The sequence below is a fragment of the Protopterus annectens genome, chromosome 2.part2 (genome assembly GCF_019279795.1).
Source record: "Protopterus annectens isolate FY-2018-M chromosome 2.part2, PAN1.0, whole genome shotgun sequence".
In the NCBI taxonomy this organism is placed as follows: domain Eukaryota; kingdom Metazoa; phylum Chordata; order Ceratodontiformes; family Protopteridae; genus Protopterus; species Protopterus annectens.
This window is the reverse complement of record NC_056730.1, coordinates 138,776,754-138,800,696: the sequence shown is the minus strand read 5'-3', so window position 1 is coordinate 138,800,696 and position 23,943 is coordinate 138,776,754. Positions and strand designations below refer to the sequence as shown.

The 23,943-nt window shown below is 44.2% G+C and overlaps 1 protein-coding gene across 2 annotated transcripts in view; it reads left to right on the top strand.

The window, feature by feature from the left end:
* Positions 1 to 23,943, top strand: part of ELOVL7 (ELOVL fatty acid elongase 7) — a 1,867,033-nt gene that overhangs the window by 1,631,650 nt on the left and 211,440 nt on the right. The window lies entirely within an intron of this gene.

The following is a 23,943-nucleotide window of genomic DNA, read 5'->3' as shown; positions in this document are numbered from 1 at the left end:
AGAAATCAAATCTTACCCTACACAGCAAATAGAGTTAATTGGAGCAGTGTTCAATACTCATTCCTGTCTGGTATCACTCTCTCTTCACAGACTTCACCGATTGAGGCTTCAAATCTGAGTGATTCTTTCTCAAACATCAGTCCCTGCAAGACAAGTTCTCCAAGCTCTGGGTTCAATCAAATAGTGTCTCTAGCAAAGCTACATATGCAAATTCTGTGAGGGCTCCTCCTGTGTCAACGGTTCCCAAACTGTCATCCCCTGGATTACAGGATTCAAATAACCAAATCTTGCAGGCAGGACCTGCTTTGGTGGATGAGGCAGACAAAGATCTCTGGAGCCGACCTTTTCAACCCTCCCAGCCCACAGCCATTGTGACCACGGATGCTTCCATGTTTGGGGGGGGGGCATTTTCAGAGAAAGACCGTCTAAGGCACATGGTCCACCTCGGAGGCCTACCTGCATATCAATGCCCTAGAACTGAGGGCTGTGCTGTTAGCATTGCAGACATTCCATGCGGCTCTCCCCTCCGGGACAATTGCAATCCAATCAGACAATATGTCAATGGTATGGTACATCAACAAGCAAGGAGGAACCAAGTCCTACCCCCTTTGTTGAGCAGCCTTGAGAATCTGGTAGTGGGTGATAGCTTCCAACTGCTTTCTGATAGTAATGCATATCCTAGGGAGCTCCAATGTGATTGCTGACAAACTGAGCAGATGCATCCTCATGCCCCACGAGTGGTCCCTCAACCCCGAGGTGGCCTCTGTAATCTTCAGCCACTGGGGCCAGCCTTACTACGATCTTTTCACCTCCCCATCAAACACCAAGTGCAGCAGCTACTTCGCCCTACTTCTCCTGCAGGGGGAGTCACTGAGGGATGCTCTGATCCACAATTGGCCCACAGGACTTCTCTACTTCTATCCTCCCATTCCTCAGATCCCACAATTTCTAAAGAAAGCTCTTCAGTGGTTGAGATGTAAGGTGATCCTCATAGTCCCATTCTGGCCTCAACAAGTTTGGTTCCCCTTTCTTTGGCCTCAACTAGTATTCCCGCCGTGGATTCTGGATCCTCTACCAGATCTGATCACTCACCCCCAAGAGCTGGGTCACCCGAACCTGCCCACTCTCAAGCTGACAGCTTGGTTTCTCCACTTCTGCTAGTCACCAGGCAGGCTAACCTCTCCTCACCTGTTTGAGACATCATTCTGGCCTCTCACAAACCATCCACAAGAAGACTATATCAGGATAAATGGAAAAGGTTTTCCATTTGGTCCAAGGATAACATGCCAGACCCATATTCGGCTCCAGTTACTGCAGTGTTTCAATATTTGGGCAAGTTTTTTGATAACGCAGCTTCTGCCTGTACAGTTCATGTACATCTAGCAGCAATTTCCAACTTCCACAATGGTATAAATGGTACCCCTCTTACTTCATTATGCCTTTGCAAGGCTTTCCTCAGGGACCTCTCATCTCAGGCCTCCTCTCAGACAGCCCGTAGTACCATGGAACCTCGCTTTAGTCCTCCAGTCTTTGACTCAAAAGCCCTTTGAGCCTTTGGCTAAGTGTGACCTTCTGCCAGAAGAGTCTCGGAGCTGCAGGCATTGTGTATCAAGAGGCCCTACCTGGTCTTTCACAAAGACAGTGTCACTTCAAATGAACCCATCCTTTCTTCCCAAAGTGGTTTCTGAATTCTCTGTTAACCAGTCCATTGATCTACCAATGTTCTTTTCATATTTTGCCAGTAGAGGAAAGTATTGCCTTTACACCTTAGAGATACATAGACAATTAAGGTTTTACCTAGACAGGGCCAAACCTATCCAGAAATCTGAACAGCTTTTCATCTCCTTCTCGGGGCCCAAAATGGGAGAGGCTGTTTCCAAGGTTACATTATCAAAATGGCTAAGGGACTGCATACGTGTCACTTATTCCCTCCATAATGAATCCATGCCAAAAGTTAAAGCCCACTCCACTAGATCTATGACAACTTCTATAGCATTCCATTCCAGGGCATCCATGGATGACATCTGCGCAGCAGCTACTTGACCTAAGCCTCATACCTTTATTAATCATTACAAATTGGACCTGGTCTCCAGGGGGAGAGCTGCCTTTGGATCAATGGTACGTCCATAATGTTCTTCGATAATGGCTACCCATGGACCTCAAAGTAGCTTGGGATTCTGTCCCATCAGTGCTGAATGGAAAGAAGATGAACAACATCAGATAAAGAAGTTATGCTTACCATAACATTCCATCTGTGTTGTTCATCTTTCATTGCTTCCCACCCTCCTTCCCCCTCCAAAGGCTCCTGTGGATGCTTTGGGTCTAAGTGGTGCACTAGGGTACTTGCATAGAAGTGGCCTTGGCTTTACTTCCTTTCTTAGCAAACTTGATCTAAGGTAACAGGGAAAAGGGCATTCTGGGTAGAGACTTGGATTGAAAGATTTTTTTGATTGGCATGAGCTTGGCAATAGGCCGACTCGGTTCCGAGGGCTTGGAACTAAACCCATCATTGATGAATGAAAGATGATGAACAACACAGATGGAACATTATGGTAAGACATAATTTCTTTTTATTGAGTACAATGCTCTGTTCAGCATGTACCTCGCAAAGCACATGCAGCAGCTGGAGAAGACCAGAAAGGATCCTCACCAGGAGAATCCAGGGCCTCAAAATCTATGATACACAGATGGGCTTAAAGCCCTACCCCTCTATTCAGTTTCATACAAACTGCTCAGAGGTGACCTCTATTTGGCATACAAGGCGATCTCAGACCCCACCTTGATGGGACTGAAACATATCCTCAAGTCAAGCTCTACTCGAGAAACCCACATGCACCGCCTCAACCTGATCTATGACATCAACAGAACTTGCTGGCGGGACAGATTTTTGTCCCAGAGACTCCCCCATCTGTGGAATAGACTCCCTCTCCACATCAAGCAGAATACCTCTTTACCACTTTTTAAGCACAACCCGGATAACTGGATGGGAAACAGCTGGACAAGGGCATCAGGTGCTGACTTGTTTAAACATGAGCTAAACTCTTGGCTAGTCTTATATGGGCCTCAGGGCCAATAGCCTAGTAATTTCTTATGATCCTGTGAATATTCATTTGTATTTAGGTGTGTTTAGAAGCTGTGCTTTTAGCCATGTTTTGACAGATGAGTTTAGATTTGTCACTTTTAAATGTCCTTCCATTTCACTGTTGCAGAATTCATTACAATAGGGAATCCCCTGCCAAGGGCGACCTGACATCTGGCCAGTATACTAAAGCCTTTGTTGCTTTAAGGAATGCCGTATATCACATGTATGCTTCTCGCGTAGCATAGGGTGTAAAGTTGACATCTGGACGTACCAACTTCAGAACGTCTGCCGCCCTGCGAACACCATCTTTTTGATCGAGTATTTGAACCTCATTCCATTGCTGGTTCGCTAAGCCATTGCAGATAAGTGCCCCATTGGGGTTTATTGTATCTCATCTTTTTATTTTTGTTGCTTGTGGGGTTTCATGCTATCCAAGAAAGGTAAATGCCAGTGTGGGAGGCAGATTCCCCATAAAGACAGTCACGAGCAATACTTGTTTTTACCTTGGTGCTTCCCACTACCAAACATCCTGTTCGATCTGTCAGGCCTTTGTTCCCAAGACTCTCCATAACAGACTTTCGTCTTTGCCTTTGTATCTAGAGAATCAGCATCTTAAGCTCGTAGCTAAAGACACAAGGGAAGGAACTCACCGCTCCAAGGGGCAGAAGTTTGTGAAGAAGGCCACGAAAGCTAGGTCAGATTCTTTTGCTGTACAGCTTCCACCAGATGCATCTCCCGTGGCAAGTGAAAGCCCGGAGATTAGCCCACCTCCATCATTGGATTCTTTGTCCATTGCTGGCTTGGAGGTAAGCAGGGATCTGTTCTTGGAGGTCTTGCAGACGTCCACATCGGATGTTCAGGGGAAACCACAGATGATTATTTCTGAGGGGCCTAGGGGTGTTCTCAAATTTTGGTCAGAGAAGTCCCTGCTACAATTATTGAATGCTGTCCGGGGTCAGAGCCTTCTACATTTTGGTGCTCTACTCCACTTAAAAAAAAAAAAAAAAAAAAAAAAAAAAAAACAGAACAGAATTCTTCTGAAGAGGAGGTGGAATCAGATAAGGAATCCCTTGCCCTTACTAGTGTCAGATTCCTCCTCCTTTAGATTATGGGTCTGAGGAAGAGGAATTGTATTAGTTCTGATATTCCTTTTGAGGAAATTTCTTTTGGGAACACAATCTCTAGAATGATGGAGTTTTTTAAATGGGATTGTGCTCAGGTTTCTGAAGTACAGAAAAGGTGATATGAACTCCTGCAGATGGATTTTTCCAGACCTTCTGCTGTTCCTCCTGTTTTGACTGCCTTGTTGGATGCTTTTTCTAATGCTTCTGACTCCCAGCCCCCTACCACCAAGAAACCTGATACATTTTATAGGGTGCCTGAGGACTGTAAATTTCTTTACAAGTGTCCTTCTGCTGACCCATTGGTGTCTGTGGCTTCTGGCAAGCCATCTCAATTGTTCATCCTGCCTAAATACTGTCAGGATTCCTACACATTCCACAATGTTATCCCTTTACACTTCTACCACTTCTAACAACTCAAACATACTCCCAGCAAATACTTCTAACATTAGTGCTCACCATCACAAACCACCTAACCTCACCCAACTTCAACAACATAAACTCCAACAAAAATTACCCCACCTCAACCACATCTCCATAATTCACTAACAACCCCTTACTCATCTTACCCTCACTCTTTAACCACACCACATATGATCTACACCCCTACAAACTCCATTATCAAAGCAAATCTAGTGTATCCATACAGTGTGGCTTAGCCTTCTTCAAATACCTACAAACCATAAACATCTCCTCTCACCTGTTATGCAGTGGTGATATCAACTCTAACCCAGGTCCACTAACAAATCCAATAAATCACCAAAAATCAACCTAGCACCAATACAAGCTTAGTTAAGAAAACATCCGGCATACTAATAATAAATTGTAACATAAGAAGCATCCTTAACAAAACCATTGAGTTCCATGCAACCATAGCATTATACTTGCCTGACATCATCTTCCTTACCGAAACATGGCTCAAGCCACACATTAAAAACAAGGAAATACTTCCCCCTGGTTATAGCATACTACGAAAATACTGTACAGCTAAAAAAAGGAGGTGGAGTTTCTCTCCTGTATCAGAACATCAATGTGGAACTATTTAACATAGAAATTCCTGAATTCAGTAATGCAGAGATCCTACTTGCGAAGGTAAGACTAAATAGACAGAAACAGCTAAATATCTTGCGATCATGTATCCCTCCAGGAGATGACAAAACCTTAGAATCTCTCCTCCATTGGGCATCTGAAACCTTCAACCAAGAAACAGTTATACTAGGAGACTTCAATATTGATTGGACCTCACTTAACTCACCCCATCCCTCAAATCATATTAACCTCTATGGTTTCTCACAGCTTATACAAACTCCTACTAGGATAGACAAAACTTCAAAAAAAGAATCAGTACTAGACTGTATTCTCACTAATCGCTACACTACCTGACACTGTAAGCAACCACATCCCAACCTTTTTCATCAGAGACCAAACTAAATTCACTAGAACTAGCTCTCTTAAACACATCAGCTACACTAAAAACTTCAGGGCTGACGACCTTGTTACTGCCCTTAAACACTGTAACTGGTCCCCCCTTTTAACACTTCCTCTAGACGAAACAGTTGAGTATTTCAACACTATCATCTTAGGCATTCTCAACCAACTTGCCTCACCTAGACAGATCTGCACTAAAACCAACTATGCCCAATGGCTTACCAAGAACACTAGGCAACTTATGAAACAAAGGGACAAAACATGGGACACCTGGTGCAAAAACAAAACTATTCCTACTAGGCAAACAATCTTAGAACTGAGAAATACTGTAAAAAGACAAATCAGACTACACAAACTAAAATACTATAACAAAATTCAAACTAAGAACAATACCAACCCACAAAAGTTCTGGGCAGCTGTAAACCGTATTCTCCAACCAGGCAAATCACAGACTCCTCATCCAAACATAGATACCACCTCCATCAACACAGCAACCCAATTCAATGAGCTCTTTACAAATTATGTTCCAAAACCATCAGCAGACCCACCCTCCTCTACCCCCAATATGCTACGTAACCCATCAAATAACCCAAACTTCTTCATCCTTCAACCAGTACCAACTTACACCATTTATAGACACCTAACCAAACTAAAACCCACCACCCTAGCAGTAGACAAACTACCAGCCAAATTCCTACAAATAGCTGTCAAACCATTTCCTACCCACTATTATTAATCATAAACAGATCAGTCTCAGAACAAAAAGTGCCACTTCTTTCTCTGGAAAATCTCCTATATTATACCAATACATAAAGGGGTCACTTCCACTGATCTATCACCCTATAGCCATACTTTGCCCACTGGCTAAAATACAGGAAAAATGTATCAACACCCAGATCCTAACACATCACCTCTCCCAACAATCTTCTTTCTGACTCACAACATGGATTCCACCCCAACCATAGTACTACCACGGCACTCATTCATTTTAGTAACCTAGTAAATATGCAATGCAACAATGACCAACTAGTGTCTGCAGTTTTCCTTGACTTGTCAAAGGCATTTGATACAGTCTCCCATCCAAAACTTCTAACATAATTTTCACAATTAAAACTAATTACCCCGATTCTGCTGTGGTTTCAAGACTACCTCTACCAATGCCAACAAGCTATTCAGTGGAAAAACTCTTTCCCCCTTCTTCCTGTGAAACTCAGGAGTACCCAAAGGATCAATTCTAGGAATCCTACTTTTCACTATATTTACAAATCTTCACAAAGCCCCACCCCTTTAGCAAACTTGGCTCAATACCCTGATTACTCCACCTTAATCTGCTCTGCCCCCACCCATTCATTGAAACCTGACTGTCAAACTCCCAGCTAATACTAAATCCTAAAAAGACCCAACTTATGCTCTTCCATCCCTCCAAAGCAACTTTACCTACTCCCCCATTCTCTAGTTCTGTGTCCAATAGTACTTTCTCCCCTGTCACACAAACCAAATTACTAGGGGTTATCACTTACAATAATATGAAATTTGACAAACACATAGCTCAAGCAGTAAGCAAAGTCCACAAAAAACTAGGCACACTTTACAGATGTAAAAATTCCTAACCAACAACAGTAAAGTCACCATAGCTTGTACCCATCTTTCTGCCTTACTATATGCTTCTCCTGTCCTAATTAAATCTAAACAAAACTGATCTAAACAAGCTATCAGCATGCTAAAACAAATTAGCAAAATTTGCCACACACTCCTCCTACCGCACCCACCACTGTCAAGCCCTAAAACAACTCTCCTGACTGGAGCTCCCAAACACCTTATCCCTAAGCCAACTTATTCTAGCTCACCAAATACTGTAACGACCTGACAAAACTCCAGTCTTACAAAACCTGATTACCTTCTACTCCAAAAACTGAGAACTAAGGACCACTAACAAGGCATTAATCACAATCTCCAAAACCCATTACAGCTGTGGTGACTCCCTGTATTCTCGTAACATTGCCAAGACTTGGACCTCCCTACCACTAGAACTCAGGTTACAATCTAACAAACATCTTCAAAAAACAGAATACTTCCCACCTAAACAACTCCTGAACATGCACCTGGCTGATGTATTCTAATTCCTTCCCCTACCCATTATCTTACCTCTTCTTGAAAACTCCCACAGATGCACTATATATTGTCACACTTTTGATGCCAACGTTCAGCTGCCTACTTCCCTCTATCATGCTACACTTAAAGAAATCCTAATCCCTCAGAGAGACACACTCCAGGGATCTAAACTTTGTCATCACAATGAACAAAACATACTGGAGGGATAGGTTCCTGACCCATAGACTCCCCAGACTCTGGAATAGACTGCCCGTACATGTCAAGCAGAGCACCTCTTTGGCCCACTTCAAAAGGAACCTTGATGATTGGACGGGAGATAGGAAATTCACCACGGGGATCATGTCAGTCACCCTGCTAGACAGGGGTCCAGGAAAGTAAATACTGTTGGAAGAAGTAGCCAGGGAATTGTTATGGCTAGGCTTGTATAGGCCCTAGGGCTGATAGCCTAGTACCAACCTATCCCTTCCCAAACCCACTAACACTCCCCTAGCTTAAGCTGAAAAGTCTTCCCCTCATAGACAAACTGGTTAGTATTACTTTTTATTTCATCACATCTTCAACATTATCCCTATTAAACAAACTGAATGTACATACTATCATATGTTACTACCTGCTATACTTTTTAAAAATTTTATGTAAAACCCACTATGCTTATGTAATTATCTAATGTATGATCATGCAATCATTTGTTACTATGTTGTACCATGTAATTGTCTAAACCACAATGCACATGTAAATATTTTATGTATAGTATTTTTAACAATTGTTCTGGAGCTTTTCTTCCCGGGCCTCCACTGAAAACAGACAGCTATGTGCAGTCGGATCTCCCCAGTAAACAAATGTAAAATAAATTAATAAACTGCTACCTTCTCCTAAGTTACTGTTTTCTGATAAAGCTAGCAGAGCAATGGAAAGGTTAGGGGGAAACCTAACCTGTGCTGTAACTGAAACCTGGTTCAAGGCTCCTGAGAGCACCCCGGCACTATTAGGTTTTACCTCATAATTTGCGTTCCGGCCCCAAAACCCGGACCACACCACAAAAGGAGGGGGTGTATCCATATTCATAAAGGATACCCACACCTCCAGGTTGGTGGCAACGCACGAAGCTTCGGAAACCATCCAGGTGCAACTAACCATAGGCAAAACTGCTCTACAAATTGTAGCATGCTACAGGCCACCCTCTCAAACTCAGGAACCCCACACAGCCTTCCTGAAGACACTGGAGGGTATAAATGTATCTCCAAACACCATCATATTGGGTGACTTCAACTACCCGAATATAGACTGGGAACATTACTCAAGCCCTAACTTTCTAGCCCAACGGTTCCTGGAGTTCATAAATTCAAATGCCATGGAACAGCTAGTCACTGTTCCCACGAGAGGAGAAAATATACTAGATCTCATTGTCACAAACATGGGGACAAAATGCTCCACACCGAAGTATATCCCTCATTGGTGAGATCTGATCATAAACTAATCTCACTGGAAATCCACATCCCGCCCCCACCCCAAACAAAAAAAACCATAGTGAAGAACTTCTCTAAAGCAAACTTCACACTACTCAAAACTGGTGTGGTATCCTTCAAGGCCCCTGAGCCAGAGGAAACCACAACCCAAGCTGCGGAAGCCCTTACAAATGCCTTCTATGAACACCTCCAGGACTGCATGGATCAGGCAATCCCAAATAAAACCAAGACTCTTTCCACAAAGGGCAAACGTCCAGTCTGGTGGACCCCAGCCATTAACAAACTTTACAATAAGAGGAGAAAGCTATTACATGATAGAACAAAATCCATAAAAGGGAAGTCACCCCTGATCATTATTAGTAAAAAAATACGAGCACTCATAAAATCAACTAAGGCCAATTTTGAGAGAAAATTGCCATGGATTCAAAGGACAATCATAAGGCCTTTTTCAGCTATGTTAGGAACCTGGGTGGAAACTCCCAGATATGCTCAGAATTAGTCCAAAATGATACAAAATCACTGAACCCACAGACATTGCCAACATACTGGCAGACAGGTTCAGTGCAAACTTCACCCCCCTCCCCCCCTAAAGAAGAGATAACTATCCCAGCCGAGTGTAGCCTCCCGGACATCTCAAATGCACAGGTGAAAGCTGCTCTCTCTAAAGCTAAAAACACAGCATCAATGGGACCGGATGGTGTCCCCGGCTGTGTGCTACACGAGCTAAATGAGGAATTAAACCCGCACATAAGGCAGCTGTTTAATCTCAGCCTTACCACAGGATACGTGCCCAAAGAGTGGCGTACGGCAACTGTGGTCCCACTCCACAAAGGCACCGCCTCTACGGACCCTGGTAATTACCACCCCATAAGCTTAACAAGTCTAGTCTGCAAAGCTATGGAGAGGATCATAATGGAGCTCATAAACAAAGATATAGGGGACTTGCAGACATTGGACCCAACCCAGTTTGGCTTTGTCAAGGGAAGATCATGCCTTTTGAACTTGGTCGACTTCTTCGAAACAGTCACCAAGGCCATTGATGAGGGAAAGGCAGTCCATACAGCCTACCTTGACCTTGCAAAGGCTTTCGACACAATACCCCACTCGGGTATTGTAGAAAAACTTACCAGCTTAAATGTAAACCCATATGTCACAAGATGGGTTGCAAACTGGCTTAAGGACAGAACCCACAGGGTTAGAGTTGCTGGCGCTGTGTCAGACTCCAAGCCGGTCACAAGTGGTGTCCCACAGGGCTCGGTCCTTGGCCCCTATTGTTTGGCATCTACTTCTCAGAAGTACAGGCCAACATGGGAGGACTTTGGCTGACAAAGTTTGCAGACGACTGCAAACTGGGCCATAGTGGAAAGTGCATTGGACACGGATATCCTTCAGAAGGGACTCACGGAAACAGATAGCTGGTGCCAGAGCCATGGCCTGAAGTTAAACGCCAAAAATGTATAGTCATACCCTTCAGGAAAAACAAGGTAACCCCAAGCTACCATATAGGTGCCAATCCATTAAGCACAGAAGAGGTTATCAGGGACCTGGGGACCCAGGTTGACAGTGGCCTTTCTTTTGACACTCACATTGCTAAAGTGGTTAGAAAGACCTTCTACATTGCCCACCTGATCATGAAGGGATTCACATCCAGATCTAGTGAGGTCATTGTTCCCTGTACTCTTCACTTATCAGACCAATGATCGAGTACAATGCCCCATTCGGGATGTATCTCACCCGACATCTGCAGCAATTGGAGAGACCCCAAAAGTTCCTCACCAAAAGGATAAAGGGACTCCAAAATCTGTCATATGCTGCCAGATTGAAGAAACTCCAGCTCTATTCAGTCGCATACCGCCTGCTCAGAGGTGACATGTGCCTGACATACAAGGCCATGTCCAACCCGGAATTAATGGACATGCTCCACCTCAAAAAATCCAAATCCACCAAAACCACTAGAGCAAGCGACTTAAACCTTAGCACGGATATAAATAGGACGTGCTGGAGGGATAGATTTATCACTCAGAGACTCCCTATGCTGTGGAATAAAATCCCGGTCCATGTGAGGCAGAGCACCTCGCTGACTCTGTTCAAGAGAAATCTAGACCTGTGGATGGGAGATCGTAGGTTTACCCCGGGAATCATATCTGTGTCACTGCTGGACAGAGGCACAACAAACTAATGGGCACAGTATTTTTTTATATAAGGGGTGGCGTAAGCCACAAAAATTTGGGCTAGGCTTATAAATGCCTTAGGGCAGATAGCCTAGTATAAACCTATGAACCTATGAACCTATGAAAGGTTTATACCTCTGCTACTTTTAGCTTTTAGGGCTGTCAATTATCAGACCCATATGTCCAGGTACACGTTGACTCTTCTTTCCCAGGCCTTTCAGGTAATTTCTGATCTTTTGAGACTCTGCAGGGAAGACTTCTGCCTTTTCCCTGTTAGGGACTTCTCCCAAGTGGCTTGTCATTCCATCAAGTGTAGTTATGATGCAGCAGATGCTTCCTCTAGGGATGCTGATTTTGAGGAGATATTCTTGGCTTCGGCTTCAACCTTTGTGTGATGATATTAAGGCTAAGTTGAGTGATGCTTCTGTGGATAATAAACACTTGTTTGGTAAAGCTGCTGCTGCTGCTTTAAGTCCCTTCAGGATAAGGGTAAGGCTTTACAGGAACTTAAGCTTGTTTTTCCTGTACCTAAATTTCAAAGAAATTGTCCAAATAAGCTAGCCTTTGTTCATAGGTAATCTTGCCCTCCCTTCAAGGGCAATAAAGGTGGGAAGTGGGCTCCTTCTGTTAAAGCTACTCAGACTTCTGTACCCCAGAAGTCCACCTCTTCCCTCTTGGGAGCTATTCACAGACGCTTCAGACATAGGATGGGAGCAGCATTTGGCTCCCTGAAGGTGCAGGGGGTCTGGGTGTCTCATCATCAGGTAGAACGCATCAGTGTCAAAGACATGAGAGCTCTTCTACTGGCTCTTCAGGTTTTCATCCTGTTTTCTTTCCAAGGTTTCTCAAGGTGTTTCCACACACTACAATGGTGATGTGGTATGTAAACAAATGTGGGGGGGGGGTCTTGTCTTCTTTGCCAGTTGGCACTTCTAGTGTGGTAGTTTTTCTATCGAGTATCAACTGATTCTTCAGGCATTTTACATTCCCTAAGGTCAAAACATTATGGCAGATTCTCTGAGCAGATCCATAACTCAATCCCACAAATGGATACTTCATAGGGATGTGTTTCTGGACATTGCCCACCAGTGGGGTACTCCTCAAACAGATCATTTTACCTCCCCTCTGAACAGACAACTTCCTCTACTTTGTGACAGAGTCCCAGGTCCTCTGGTTTGGAATGTGGATGCCCTATCCTTTTCTTGGAAGGGGATGTTTCTTTATGCAGTCTCTCCCCTTCTTCTCATTCCAAAAGTCCAGTTCAGAGTTCAACAGGATGCTCCCAAAATCTTGCTGGTGACTCCTTTTTGGCTAAGATACCATTGTTTCCCTCTTCTGCATTTAGCCAAAGGCAATCATCACAAGTTACCTCACAGAGTGGACTTACTCATACAAGACAAAGGATCTGTCATACGTCCCCACCTGTCCACTCTTCAACTGACAGTGTGAGTGAAAGGATTTTGATTCCACATATACACCTTTTTTTCTGAGGACATGCTTAGGGTCCCGCAGGAGGCCAGAAAACCCAATACTAGGAAATCCTACTAAACAAAATGGAAGAAGTTTTCTGTTTGTTTTTTTTTTTTTCTGTAACCTGGATGCAGTTTTTGTGGATGTTCCTTTGGTTCTTTATCTGTGTGAATTGTTCAGTGCTGGGTTGGCTTATTCTTCTGTTAGGGCCTCCTTATTAGGTCTCTCTGCTTCTCTGCCTTTATCATCTCCTTTAGCTTTTAGATTTGAAGCCAAACAACTTCTTAAAGGTGTCCTATATACTGGGCCTCCCAGGAAGCCTGTTCTCCCTCCCTAGGAAAAATCTTAGTTTTGTTGGAAATATTTTTGACCCAGGATCTTTTTGAACCTGCATCTTTAGCTTTCTTGCAACACTGCTGTTGGAAAATGTACTTTTGTTAGCCCTTACTTCTGCCAGACTGGTGTCTGAGCTTTAACCCATTATGGCTTGTCCTTCCTTTTTTGGCTTTTCATAAAGACAGTGTCCCTTTGTATTAATCCATTTATGCCCAAGGTGGTAAATGATTTGTCCCTTAATCAGTCTATTCATTTGTCCACTTTTTCCCTACTCTGCAATCTGCTAGTGAGATGGTCCTGCATATGTTGATGTGCATAGACAACTCAGATTTTTACTGGGATAAGACTTCGTAAATGTGTTCAGCTCTGTTTCCTTTCATACTAGTCTTTAGCATTAGCTGTGTCCAAGCAAACTATTTCTTGGATTTCTAAAGTCATTTCCTTTTGTTATTCCCCTCATGGTAAGAGCCTTCCTTCTATTGAGGATCATTCTACTAGAGCCATGGCTTCTTGTAGTGCTTTTTTTCAAGGGTTTGGATACTAATTCTATTCTTGAGGTAGCTACCTGAACTCCTGTGTATACATTTACCAAGCACTACAACCTGGGTGGAATTTTCAGAGCTAATGCTTGTTTTTCTAGGGTTATCCTTCATGGCTTTCTAGAGAGCTCTGCTGGTCCTTCCTCATTCTCTCTTCTTCCTGAGCTTTGACACACTCTCCTTATTGTAATAAATACTGCAGCAGTGACATGGAAGAACATGGTACAGTTGTGTAAAATCTTACCATAACTGTAGCTGTCCTTCTCTTCACTGTTAAAGTATTCACTCCCTCTTTGTGCCTCCTGGTCCATTTGCCTTCTGAATGTACTGATTACCTCACTGCTCCTTGGACTAAAGTTCCTACTGGGACTGTAATTTCTGAGGTTGGTATGTCTGGAAGTCACCTTTATACCCTACACTATGTGAGGAGCATATGTATGATGTACAGCATACTCTAAAGCAACCTAAAGGCTTTGTTATACTGGCTGGACATTGGGTCACTCTTGCCAGGGGATCCCTATTGTAATGAATACTGCAACAGTGAAGAGAGGGCATCTAATGTTATGGTAAGGGTTTACACAACTGTACTTTCTGTGAGGTTTTACGCTGTCCAGATAAGAGTGAAGTCATCTATGTATTGAACTAAGATGGCATCTTTTGTGGCATTGTGCAGGTATTTTGTGAATGTAGTGAATAACAGAGGTCCAGTAATTGATTTGTGGAGGACTCCTTATGACATAAGTAAAAAGGATGAGTAATTCTTTCATTTCACAGACTGACCCTGTTTAACTCTGAAACCAAAGAGAGGAGGAAGATATGCCTAGTGAGGAGAGCTTTAGAAGAATTTTTTGGTGTGAAAGTGTGTGAATTCCTTTGATCAAGAAAGAGTGAAGAGACATTACCCATGTTTCTGTCACTAGTGACTATTGGTAAAGCACAGTAAAATAGTAGTGGTACTGTGGTTAGGGCAAAATCCATGCTGTGAGTGTAAAAATGTTAGCACTTAAGTATCAGAAGAGAAGAAAGTGAATTAATTTCTCAAGGATTTAGATAGTGGGGCTAGGATAGCTATGGTCCTATAATTTGAAAATTTTGTGGTAGTTCCACTCTTATATAGTGGTAAGATAACACACACTTCCATGGTGCAGAAACCTAGTTTTCTGCAATGGGGCAGTTTTAGAATAAAGATTTGAGTAGACCGTGGCATCTACTGCAATTTTTAAATATTTAGCAGACAGATTATGTGGGGTAAGTGTGTTGGATTTTAATTTATGGAGGAGATTCCTACTAGTGGAGGGGTGGGCAGGTTCAAAGGGGGAGATGAATGGCTATTAAAAGGTGATGGGTCTTGGGGAGTTGTCACATCCCCTGTTTAGTAATGAGGCAACAGAATGAATGAAGTGGTGGCTGAACTTGATCAACAAGACTTGTTGGAGTATGATGTAAATTTGGAGATGCTTGTCCCTCTTGGATGGAGGAGGATATGATGTTGCCTTCATTTGCTCTTCAGCCTGTGGGTACGGATCCATGGATCAGATCCAACTGTTGCATACTAAACCTCCAGTATCCGAGATCTGAGCTCCTCCCCTCCAAATCCCTCAGATCTTGTTTGCTGTACTTTGACTAGCATCGGAAATCTGTTTGTCTGAGCTCCACTGGGTTTTTTCTCCATGAGGTTTTAAACAGTTTTCATATTATTGCCTTTACTTCACCTTCCAATCTTTAATTCATATATATATATATATATATATATATATATATATATATGCAGTTCATCTTTGCAGCAGGTGTTTTTTTCTGTGATTTGTAGTTGCTTCTCATGACAGTCCCTTTCCTAGCCCTTTCTAGCTGTATTCTTTTCTTATCTTTAAAAAAAAAATCTATCTCTGATTCTAGTTTAGTAGACCAGATACATCCATTGTTTGTGTGTGCAGTTTTCTTTTTGGTTGGATATGGCTGACCCCAAACCCATGGGTTTCAAAAAATGTCTTGTGGGCACAAACTTCCACTCTCAGATGCCCACTCTTGAGTGTGGTGGTGTATATTGGGGCTGCTCACTTGGACTCCTCTTGCAGTATTTGTCCCAGGTTTAATAAATGAGCCCTAATTGACAGGAGGAACAAATTGATTTTGAAAGGCCTCCTTCCTTCATCATCTTCTTCTGCCACACCATCTACTTCAGGGGCTCAAGCCCTCTCCAAAAAACACAAAGAAAGAAAGAGGTCCCCCAGTAGGTCGGGAACCTCTTGCCAAGCCAACTACTTTGACTCCAATAGTCATCCAGGTCTCCCTTCAATACCAGAGCCATAGTTTCACCCCAGAGCTGGTGACATCTAAGCTTAAGTCCCCTGTTTTGCAACCAAGACCATTTTCCAGCCCTGCATCTGTTGCTTCATCTGCTAGGTCCTCTTACAGACTTTCCAAATTTGAGATTAACAGCATGATGGTAAAATTTCTCAAGGCACAAATCCATCTAGGGATCTTGCCCTTCTCTGTCTGCCTCTCAATCTGTGAGCAATATTCTTGACTTTGCTCAGATATCTCCTTCTTTGATCCAACCCCTGGTTTTGGAATATCTGGCTGAAACTTTCACAGAGTCGAGATGTCAGCACCAACAGATATGGTTACCTCAACTCCAGTCTCCCTGACTTGCTTGAGTCGGAGGAGTGCAGCTGCGGAGCCATAGCTTTGGTGTCAAGTCCAAGGGGTTGACATCAGCCATGAAGTTTTCATAGTGGTTTCTTCCCCTCGGGGCCGTGGCACTTGACAACTTGGCTCCTACTCCTCACTTGGATCTGGGGGTGGTGGTGATTCATGGATCTTCCCCGTCAACATCTTTGGCTCTGGCAGGGATGCCCTTGGTGTGTCTATCTCCCTCAACATTCAAGGTAGTGAAGAGGTTTCTCTCTGCACCCAGAAGACCATGGACTCTACCTGCTTCAGAGCCCAACCTCCCTCCAGCTGCCTTTTTGTCTGAGCCATCTACCTTGTTTTCTCTGGGGCAGCCTACCCAGTAAGACTTCCAAACTGTTACCCTTGTGGAACACCCAGAGTCTTCCGATACCTCCCCAGAGCACCTCACTGAGGAAGTCCCTTGGAAACAACAGTGCAAAAGGTGACACTTGGATTCCCCTTTGGAATCCGTCACTGAAGACACTGATCTTGATGAGGGGGAATAGTCCTCTAGATTACCACCTGAGGAGGTTTCCTTTGGGGCCACCATAGAGATCTACACCAAAAAGGTGGTTGGTCTTCCCAAAACCCTAACCCAGAGGAATCAGTATTTCGGGAAGCTTTTCAGTCATGCCCATCTACTTCTTGGATGTCTGCCCTGCAGATCCCCTCGTTGACATTGTGTCATGCAGGGCTTCGAAGGAGCCAGACACAGTGGAACCTATTCCAAAACAGCCCAATGAGATTCTTAGCTCCCCTCCCAACCGACCCCACTCGACTAAGGATTTGACCTTTGATGCTATTGTGGTAGCAGCAGCCACCAAAAAATAGTTGACCCAGCAGAGCTCCACTGTCCATCCCCAACAGAGAATCTAGGGCCTTGGACAGGTTTGGTAAGCAGGTATACACTTCAGTGACCTTCGCATTGCAAACGCTAAATTATTTGGCGCATGTAACCAGATTACAAAGGGACTTAGTCATGGAAATCTGAAGTTCTGCCCCAGGCTTCATGCTTGATGAGGAACAGAAGACCTTTTCCATCAAGATGGACATCCTTCAGTCTATTTCAAACACATCAATGAGGTTAATTTTTCATGCTTCATAAGGTGCCTCACGGGCGGCCAGGTCAGGTATTGCTACCAGACACCACGCCTGGATGCGGCTTTGTGACTTCTCGGAACCCTACAAGGCAACTCTCTCCCATAGTAAAAAGGATGGAAAGAATTTGTCTGCCATCAGAATCTGCTTTGGTACCCCACAACAGTCCTTTTCCAGGAACCAGCATGGAGGTAAGAAGTTGTGGTTCTGAAAATCTCAAGGTCCTTTTCAGGATTCACAGGGAGAACTTCCTCCCAGAGGCACAGGGAGAAATGGTTATAATGGCAGATGCCCCTCTAATGGCCGAGTGGGTCCGATGAACCAAGGGTCTTGAGATATCTTCTTGGACAGACCCCCCCCATCAGTGATCCTGAGGGATTGCCCGACTGCTCGTCTCTGGAGGCAGTCAGGGGACATTTACCTTGACACCCAACACCCTGGGAAGCCATCACAAAAGATCATTGGCTGTTAAAAATTATATCCAGAAGCTATTCTATACCCCTTTTCCAAAAACCCTCCTCAAGCAGAACCCTCCACAATTTTCCACCCAATCAGGGGGAGGCTGCAGCCTTAAAGATTTCAAAGCTGCTTTTAAAAATAGTCACTCAAGTGCCCCCTCCCAGACTAACTCTGCTCAGGCATCTACTTTTAGTAGCATTTAGCATTTACTTTTTAGTGCCCAAAAAGACGTGGACCTAAGGCCCGTTCTGGACTTTACAACCCTCAGCAAATCAGTTGCCAATTCAAAGTTCTGATTGGTCATGATTCTGTCTGTTCTGCCCTTCCTGCAGGATGACAACTGGACTTGCTGTATAGACCTGCAGGATGCATTCTATCACATCAAGATGAGCAGATGCTCCAGAAGATTTCTTTGCATCTGGCTGAGAGCCAGTCACTACCAGTTCAGAGTTCTCCCCTTTGGTCTCACCGTGCCTCCCCAGAGTGTTCACCAAATGCATGGCAGTAGTAGCAGCCCACCTAAGACTGCAAGGATTTCAGGCATTTCCATATCTCAACGATTGGCTCCTTATTGAAGACTATAGGAACAGGGCGCAGCTTTGAAATTTTTTTACTGGTTAATTGGGTAATTTGTTTAAAAGCCTTTTCATCTAAAGCTGTTTTAAGTGTATTTTTTACTGTTTGTAGTCATTTAAAGCTGTTTTAAGAGTATTTTGTACTGTTTTTGTCTTATCTTTTCAAATACATTTATTCCTTGTTCCCCACCTTTCTAAGCTAGTATAGTCCAGTTTTCAGGCTAGTGCTGAATTCAGGGCTGTTACAATTTTCTGAGTTGCCCATACCTTACTTGGATAGAGGGAGGTTTCTCTGTTCACCTGTGAGAGAGGAAGCTTTGAGCAGCCATCTGTCCCTGTAGGAGTGGTTCCAGCCCAGAAGTTAGTAGTTTATAGGCCATTTTGGGCTAATTTCTATCTCTTTCATTTCCCTGCTGTAAAAACCGCTTTTGCACGGTTTGCATGTCCGGGCAGCACCGGTTAGCTAGGGCTAAATTTATCCCAGCTCCACCAAGTCTCCTCTTCAGTTTTTCCCTTGAAAGTAGTCTAACTCTCAACCTAAGCACTTAAAAAGCATCCTACAGTCCAGCACTTTTTCAGACCTAATAGCAAGCACTAATATACCCCAACACTTGACTGCCCAGCTGGGCAAGGCTCATTATTCACCCCTCACCAACCAAGCGACTAAGCAGCTCACCCTACTATTCAGGCATGACCAAAGGGCAGTTTCAGGTATACTCTCCGGTCCAGCTGGTGAACCTGGGTATCCTAAGGCAATGTTACAACTGCCTCATATACACAGACAACCCTCTCCTCCTACCACAAAACATTAACATATGCGAGAGATGCAATTATATAGCTAAACTGGAGGCTAAGCTCTCTCCACCCAAGACTGGAACAGGCAGTCATGAGGAAATGGTTAACACTTGCACCACACCTCCAGCCTCACATAGACATACTAAACCAGCACTGACAAAAAATACACAAAGTCATACTCAGAGGCTCTAAATAAAAACCTGCAAAGGCATCACAGACCTCCAAAGCAGACACCCAAAAAACCTGCACTTCCCATCACAAACCAGACGACACATAAAACACAAAATCAGTGTGCCGCACAATCAAAGCCCTTAAGGCAAAATAACATACCTAACACACTAGTAATAGGCGACTCTATAGTCAGGCACACTGACGTCCCACTCACTAGGCTAGACAAGCAGAAGGTTACTGTTAGCTGCCTGTCAGGAGCCAGAATTCACCACATAACACAAGCACTCAGGTCACTCCAGAACAAGTACAAATATGACTGTCATTGTTCATGTTGGTGTGAATGACCTGAGACGTACCTCCCCTGGACTACATGAAAAGAGACATGGAAGAGCTCTCTGATCATTTAGCCCAGGCGGGTATAACCCTGAGTAGCATCCTGCCCTCACCAAGAATGATACCGCAGTATAAAGAAAAAATGATCAATTTCAACAATTGGCTAAGCTTCTGGTGTCATTCAAAGTGGATCCAGTGTCTGTCAGCCTGAGACAACATGCTCGACAGGCCTCATTGCTTCGCAAGAGACGGCTTGCACCTGTCACCCCTAGGCTTTCGAATACTCACCAAGGCTCTTGCTGCCCCCATAGTGCCTTTTTTAGGCAAGGCTCAAAAGTCAAACCCACCTCCGTAAACAGCACAAATAAAAAATGAGGGTTATGCTACTCAATGCCAGGAGTTTAAATCTCAAAATGCACATGCTCAAAGCACTCCTCGGTATGGAGAACATCGACATCTGTGCAATAACTGAAACCTGGTTCAAGGCTCCACAGAGCTCCTCAGCACTACTGGGCTACAACTCATACCACACATTTCGGCCACAGAACATGGACTGGAGCACAAAAGGAGGGGGGTGTATCCATATTCATCAAGGATAACTACACCTCCAGGTTAGTGGTGCAGCATGATACCTCCAAGATCATCCATGTGCAACTAACATCAGGCAAATCTGCAGTGCAAATTGTGGCCTGCTACAGATCACCCTCCATGACCCAGGACCACCACTCTGCCTTTCTGGAGACACTGGAAAACATGAAGGTCCTACTGAACACCCTGATATTGGGCGATTTCAATTACCCTACCATTAACTGTGTAAACTACTCAATTACAAACTCCCAGGTCCAGCGCTTCCTGGAATTTATCAACGCAAATGCCCTGGATCAGCTGGTAAACTCCCCTACCAGAGGTGAAAACATATTGGACCTGGTTATCACCAGCATGGGCGACAGGTGTTCCACACCGGAGATCAACCCATCACTGGTTAGATCAGAACATAAACTAATCACACCACCACCTCCAACCAAGGAAACCACAGTGAAAAACTTTTCTATAGCAAACTTTAACTTCACCTTACTTAAGACAGAGGTGGTAAGTTTCACAGCCCCCATGCTAAAGGATAAGGGTCCAAGATGCAGGAACCCTTACAAATGCATTCTATGAGCACCTACAAGGATGCATGGATCATGCCATCCCTAGCAAAACCAAGACTCACTCCCCTAAGAGAAGGAAACCAGTCTGGTGGATTCCTGCCATAAACAGGCTATGCAATAAGGAGGAGGAAACTAGTTAAGAAAAAAAGCAAAACCCAAGAAGGAAAGACATCTCTGATCCGTATCAGTAAGAAACTAAGGTCCCTCATAAAATCCTCCAAGGCTAACTTTGAAAGAAAAATAGCCAAGGATTCGAAAGATAACCGCAAAGCCTTCTTTAGCTATGTCAAGAATCTAATTGGCAACTCGCAGATATGCTTTGAGCTAGTACAAAATAGCAGAAAATATACTGAACCCACTGGTATTGTCAACATCCTGGCAGATAGATTCAGTGCAAACTTCACCCCCAACAAGGCCCACAACAATACCGGAAAAGTGTAGTGTCCTGGAAATCACAGACGCACAGGTGAAAACAGCCCTTTCAAAAGCCAAAAGCACAGCATCAATGGGGCCAGATGGTGACCCAGGCTGCATCTTGCATGAAATACAGAACAAACTAACCCCCCATCTAAACACACTGTTGAACCTCAGCCTCTCCACAGGCTATGTGCCCATAGAATGGCGCACAGCAACGGTTATACCGCTCCACAAAGGAGAGGCCACAACTGACCCTGGTAACTATTGCCCCATAAGCCTGACTAGCCTGGTCTGCAAGGCTATGTTGCGCATCATCATGGAACTCATTAACAAAGACATTGGGAACCTCCAAACACTTGACCTGACCCAGTTTGGCTTTGTTAAGAGCAGATCATGACTACTAAACCTGGTTGACTTCTTCGAGACAGTCATCAAGGCCATAGATGAAAGGAAGGTAGTTCACACAGCCTACCTGGACCTCACCAAGGCTTTTGACACCATTCCCCACTCGGGAATTATAGAAAAACTCACCAGCCTGAACATAAACCCCTACGTCACGAGATAGGTTGCCAACTGGCTTACAGACAGAACTCACACGGTAAGAATATCGGGCTCCAGGTCCAACTCTAAACCAGTCACAAGTGGTGCCCCACAAAGCTCGGTCCTGGGACCCCTACTATTTGGCATATACTTCTCAGAAATACAGGCAAACACATTAGAACTATGGCTAACCAAGTTCGCCAATAACTGCAAACTGGGAGCCATAACTGACTCTCTGGCTGACACAGACATTCTCTAAAAGGGCCTTACTGAGATGGACACCTGGTGTCAAAGTCATGGTCTCAAGCTTAATGCCAAAAAATGCATAGTCAACCCGTTTGGGGAAAAACAAAACACCTATGAATTACCACATAGGTGGCAGCCCCCTTAACACAGAAGAGCTAATAAGAGATCTGGGGACCCAAGTAGATAGTAATCTCTCCTTTGACAATCATATTGCCAAAGTAGTTAGGAAATCCTTCTTTGTAGCCCATCTAATTACTAAAGGGTTCGCATCTAGAAATAAAGAGGTTATAGTGCCCCTCTACTCATCACTCATCAGACCCATCATAGAGTACAATGCCCTGTTTGGGATGTACCTCACAAGAGACTTCCAACAGCTGGAAAAACCACAAAAGTACCTCAGCAAGAGAATTACTGGCCTCAAACATATGTCCTATGCAGCCCGACTGGAAAAACTCCAGCTGTACTCAGTGGCATATCGCTTACTCAGAGGTGATCTCTGCCTGACTTACAAAGCCATGTCCAACTCAGAATTGATGGACATGCATGCTCCACCTAAAGAAATCCAAGTCACTGTGAGCTAAACCTCACCTCAACAATAAATAGAGCATGCTGGAGGGATAGATTCCTGTCAGAGACTCCCCATGCTTTGGAACAAAATTCCTAACTACATTAGACAGAGCCCCTCACTAACACTCTTCAAGAGAAACCTTGATGAGTGGATGGGTAACAGAAAATACACCCCTGGGATCACTTCATTGGCTCTTCTTGACAGAGGCACAGTTAATTAATCAATGGGGCGGCGAAAGCTGACACACACTGGCTAGGCTTATAAATGTCCTCGGGTAGAGATCTACTGCTCCCACCAGGCATTGACTCCTAGAAGCCAGAGAGTTCCTGTTCCAGCTAGCCATGACCTTGGGCATCTCCATCAGTCTAAATCATAAACTTCATCAGAATCTGCCTTGACCCCATTCTTTCTTTAGCTCTTCTTCCTTCTGACAGAATTTCCACTGAGAGGTCTCATGTCAAATGTTATGGACATTCCTTCTCCCCTGGCAAGTCTTGTTCTAAGGGTCTTGGGGTCCATGGCAGCCACAATTACCCTGGTTCTGTTAGTATGCCTTCATATGAGAGTGCTTAATGGACCTTGGTGGTCCAATGGTCCCTTCTTTGGTATCCATTGAATCATTAGATCAGAATCTCTCGAGCTTGCAAACAATCTCTCCTCTGGTGGCGCCAGTTGGAGGACCTCATTCAAGGTCAACCATTCACCCTCCACCCTCCCATGGCCACTTTGATGATGGGTGCATCCCAATTTGGAGGAGGGACATTGTCTAGGACAAACAGTCCAAGTTACATAGTCACCCCTAGAGACCAACTTGCATGTAAACTTTCTGGAGATGAGAACGGTGCTTCACTCTTCTCTTCCCATGGGAATGATTGCAATTCAGACTGACAAACATGTCAGTGGTCTGGTAAATCAGAAAACGGGGAGGAACCAGGTCTTACCCCTTGTGTTGAGAGGCCATGAGGATGTGGCAATGGGTGATTTCTTTCAACTGTTTTCTCATAGCAATGCACATTCTGGGGAAGTCAAAAATTTTGGCAGACAGGCTCAGCAGGACCATTCTGATGCCTCACAAGTGGTCTCAAAATCCTTCAGTGGCAAATATGATCTTTCAGAGATGGGGATCAGCCTTGCTTTGATCTCTCTATTTCTCCCTCCAACACCAAGTTTTTTGCCCTTATCCCTCTTCAGG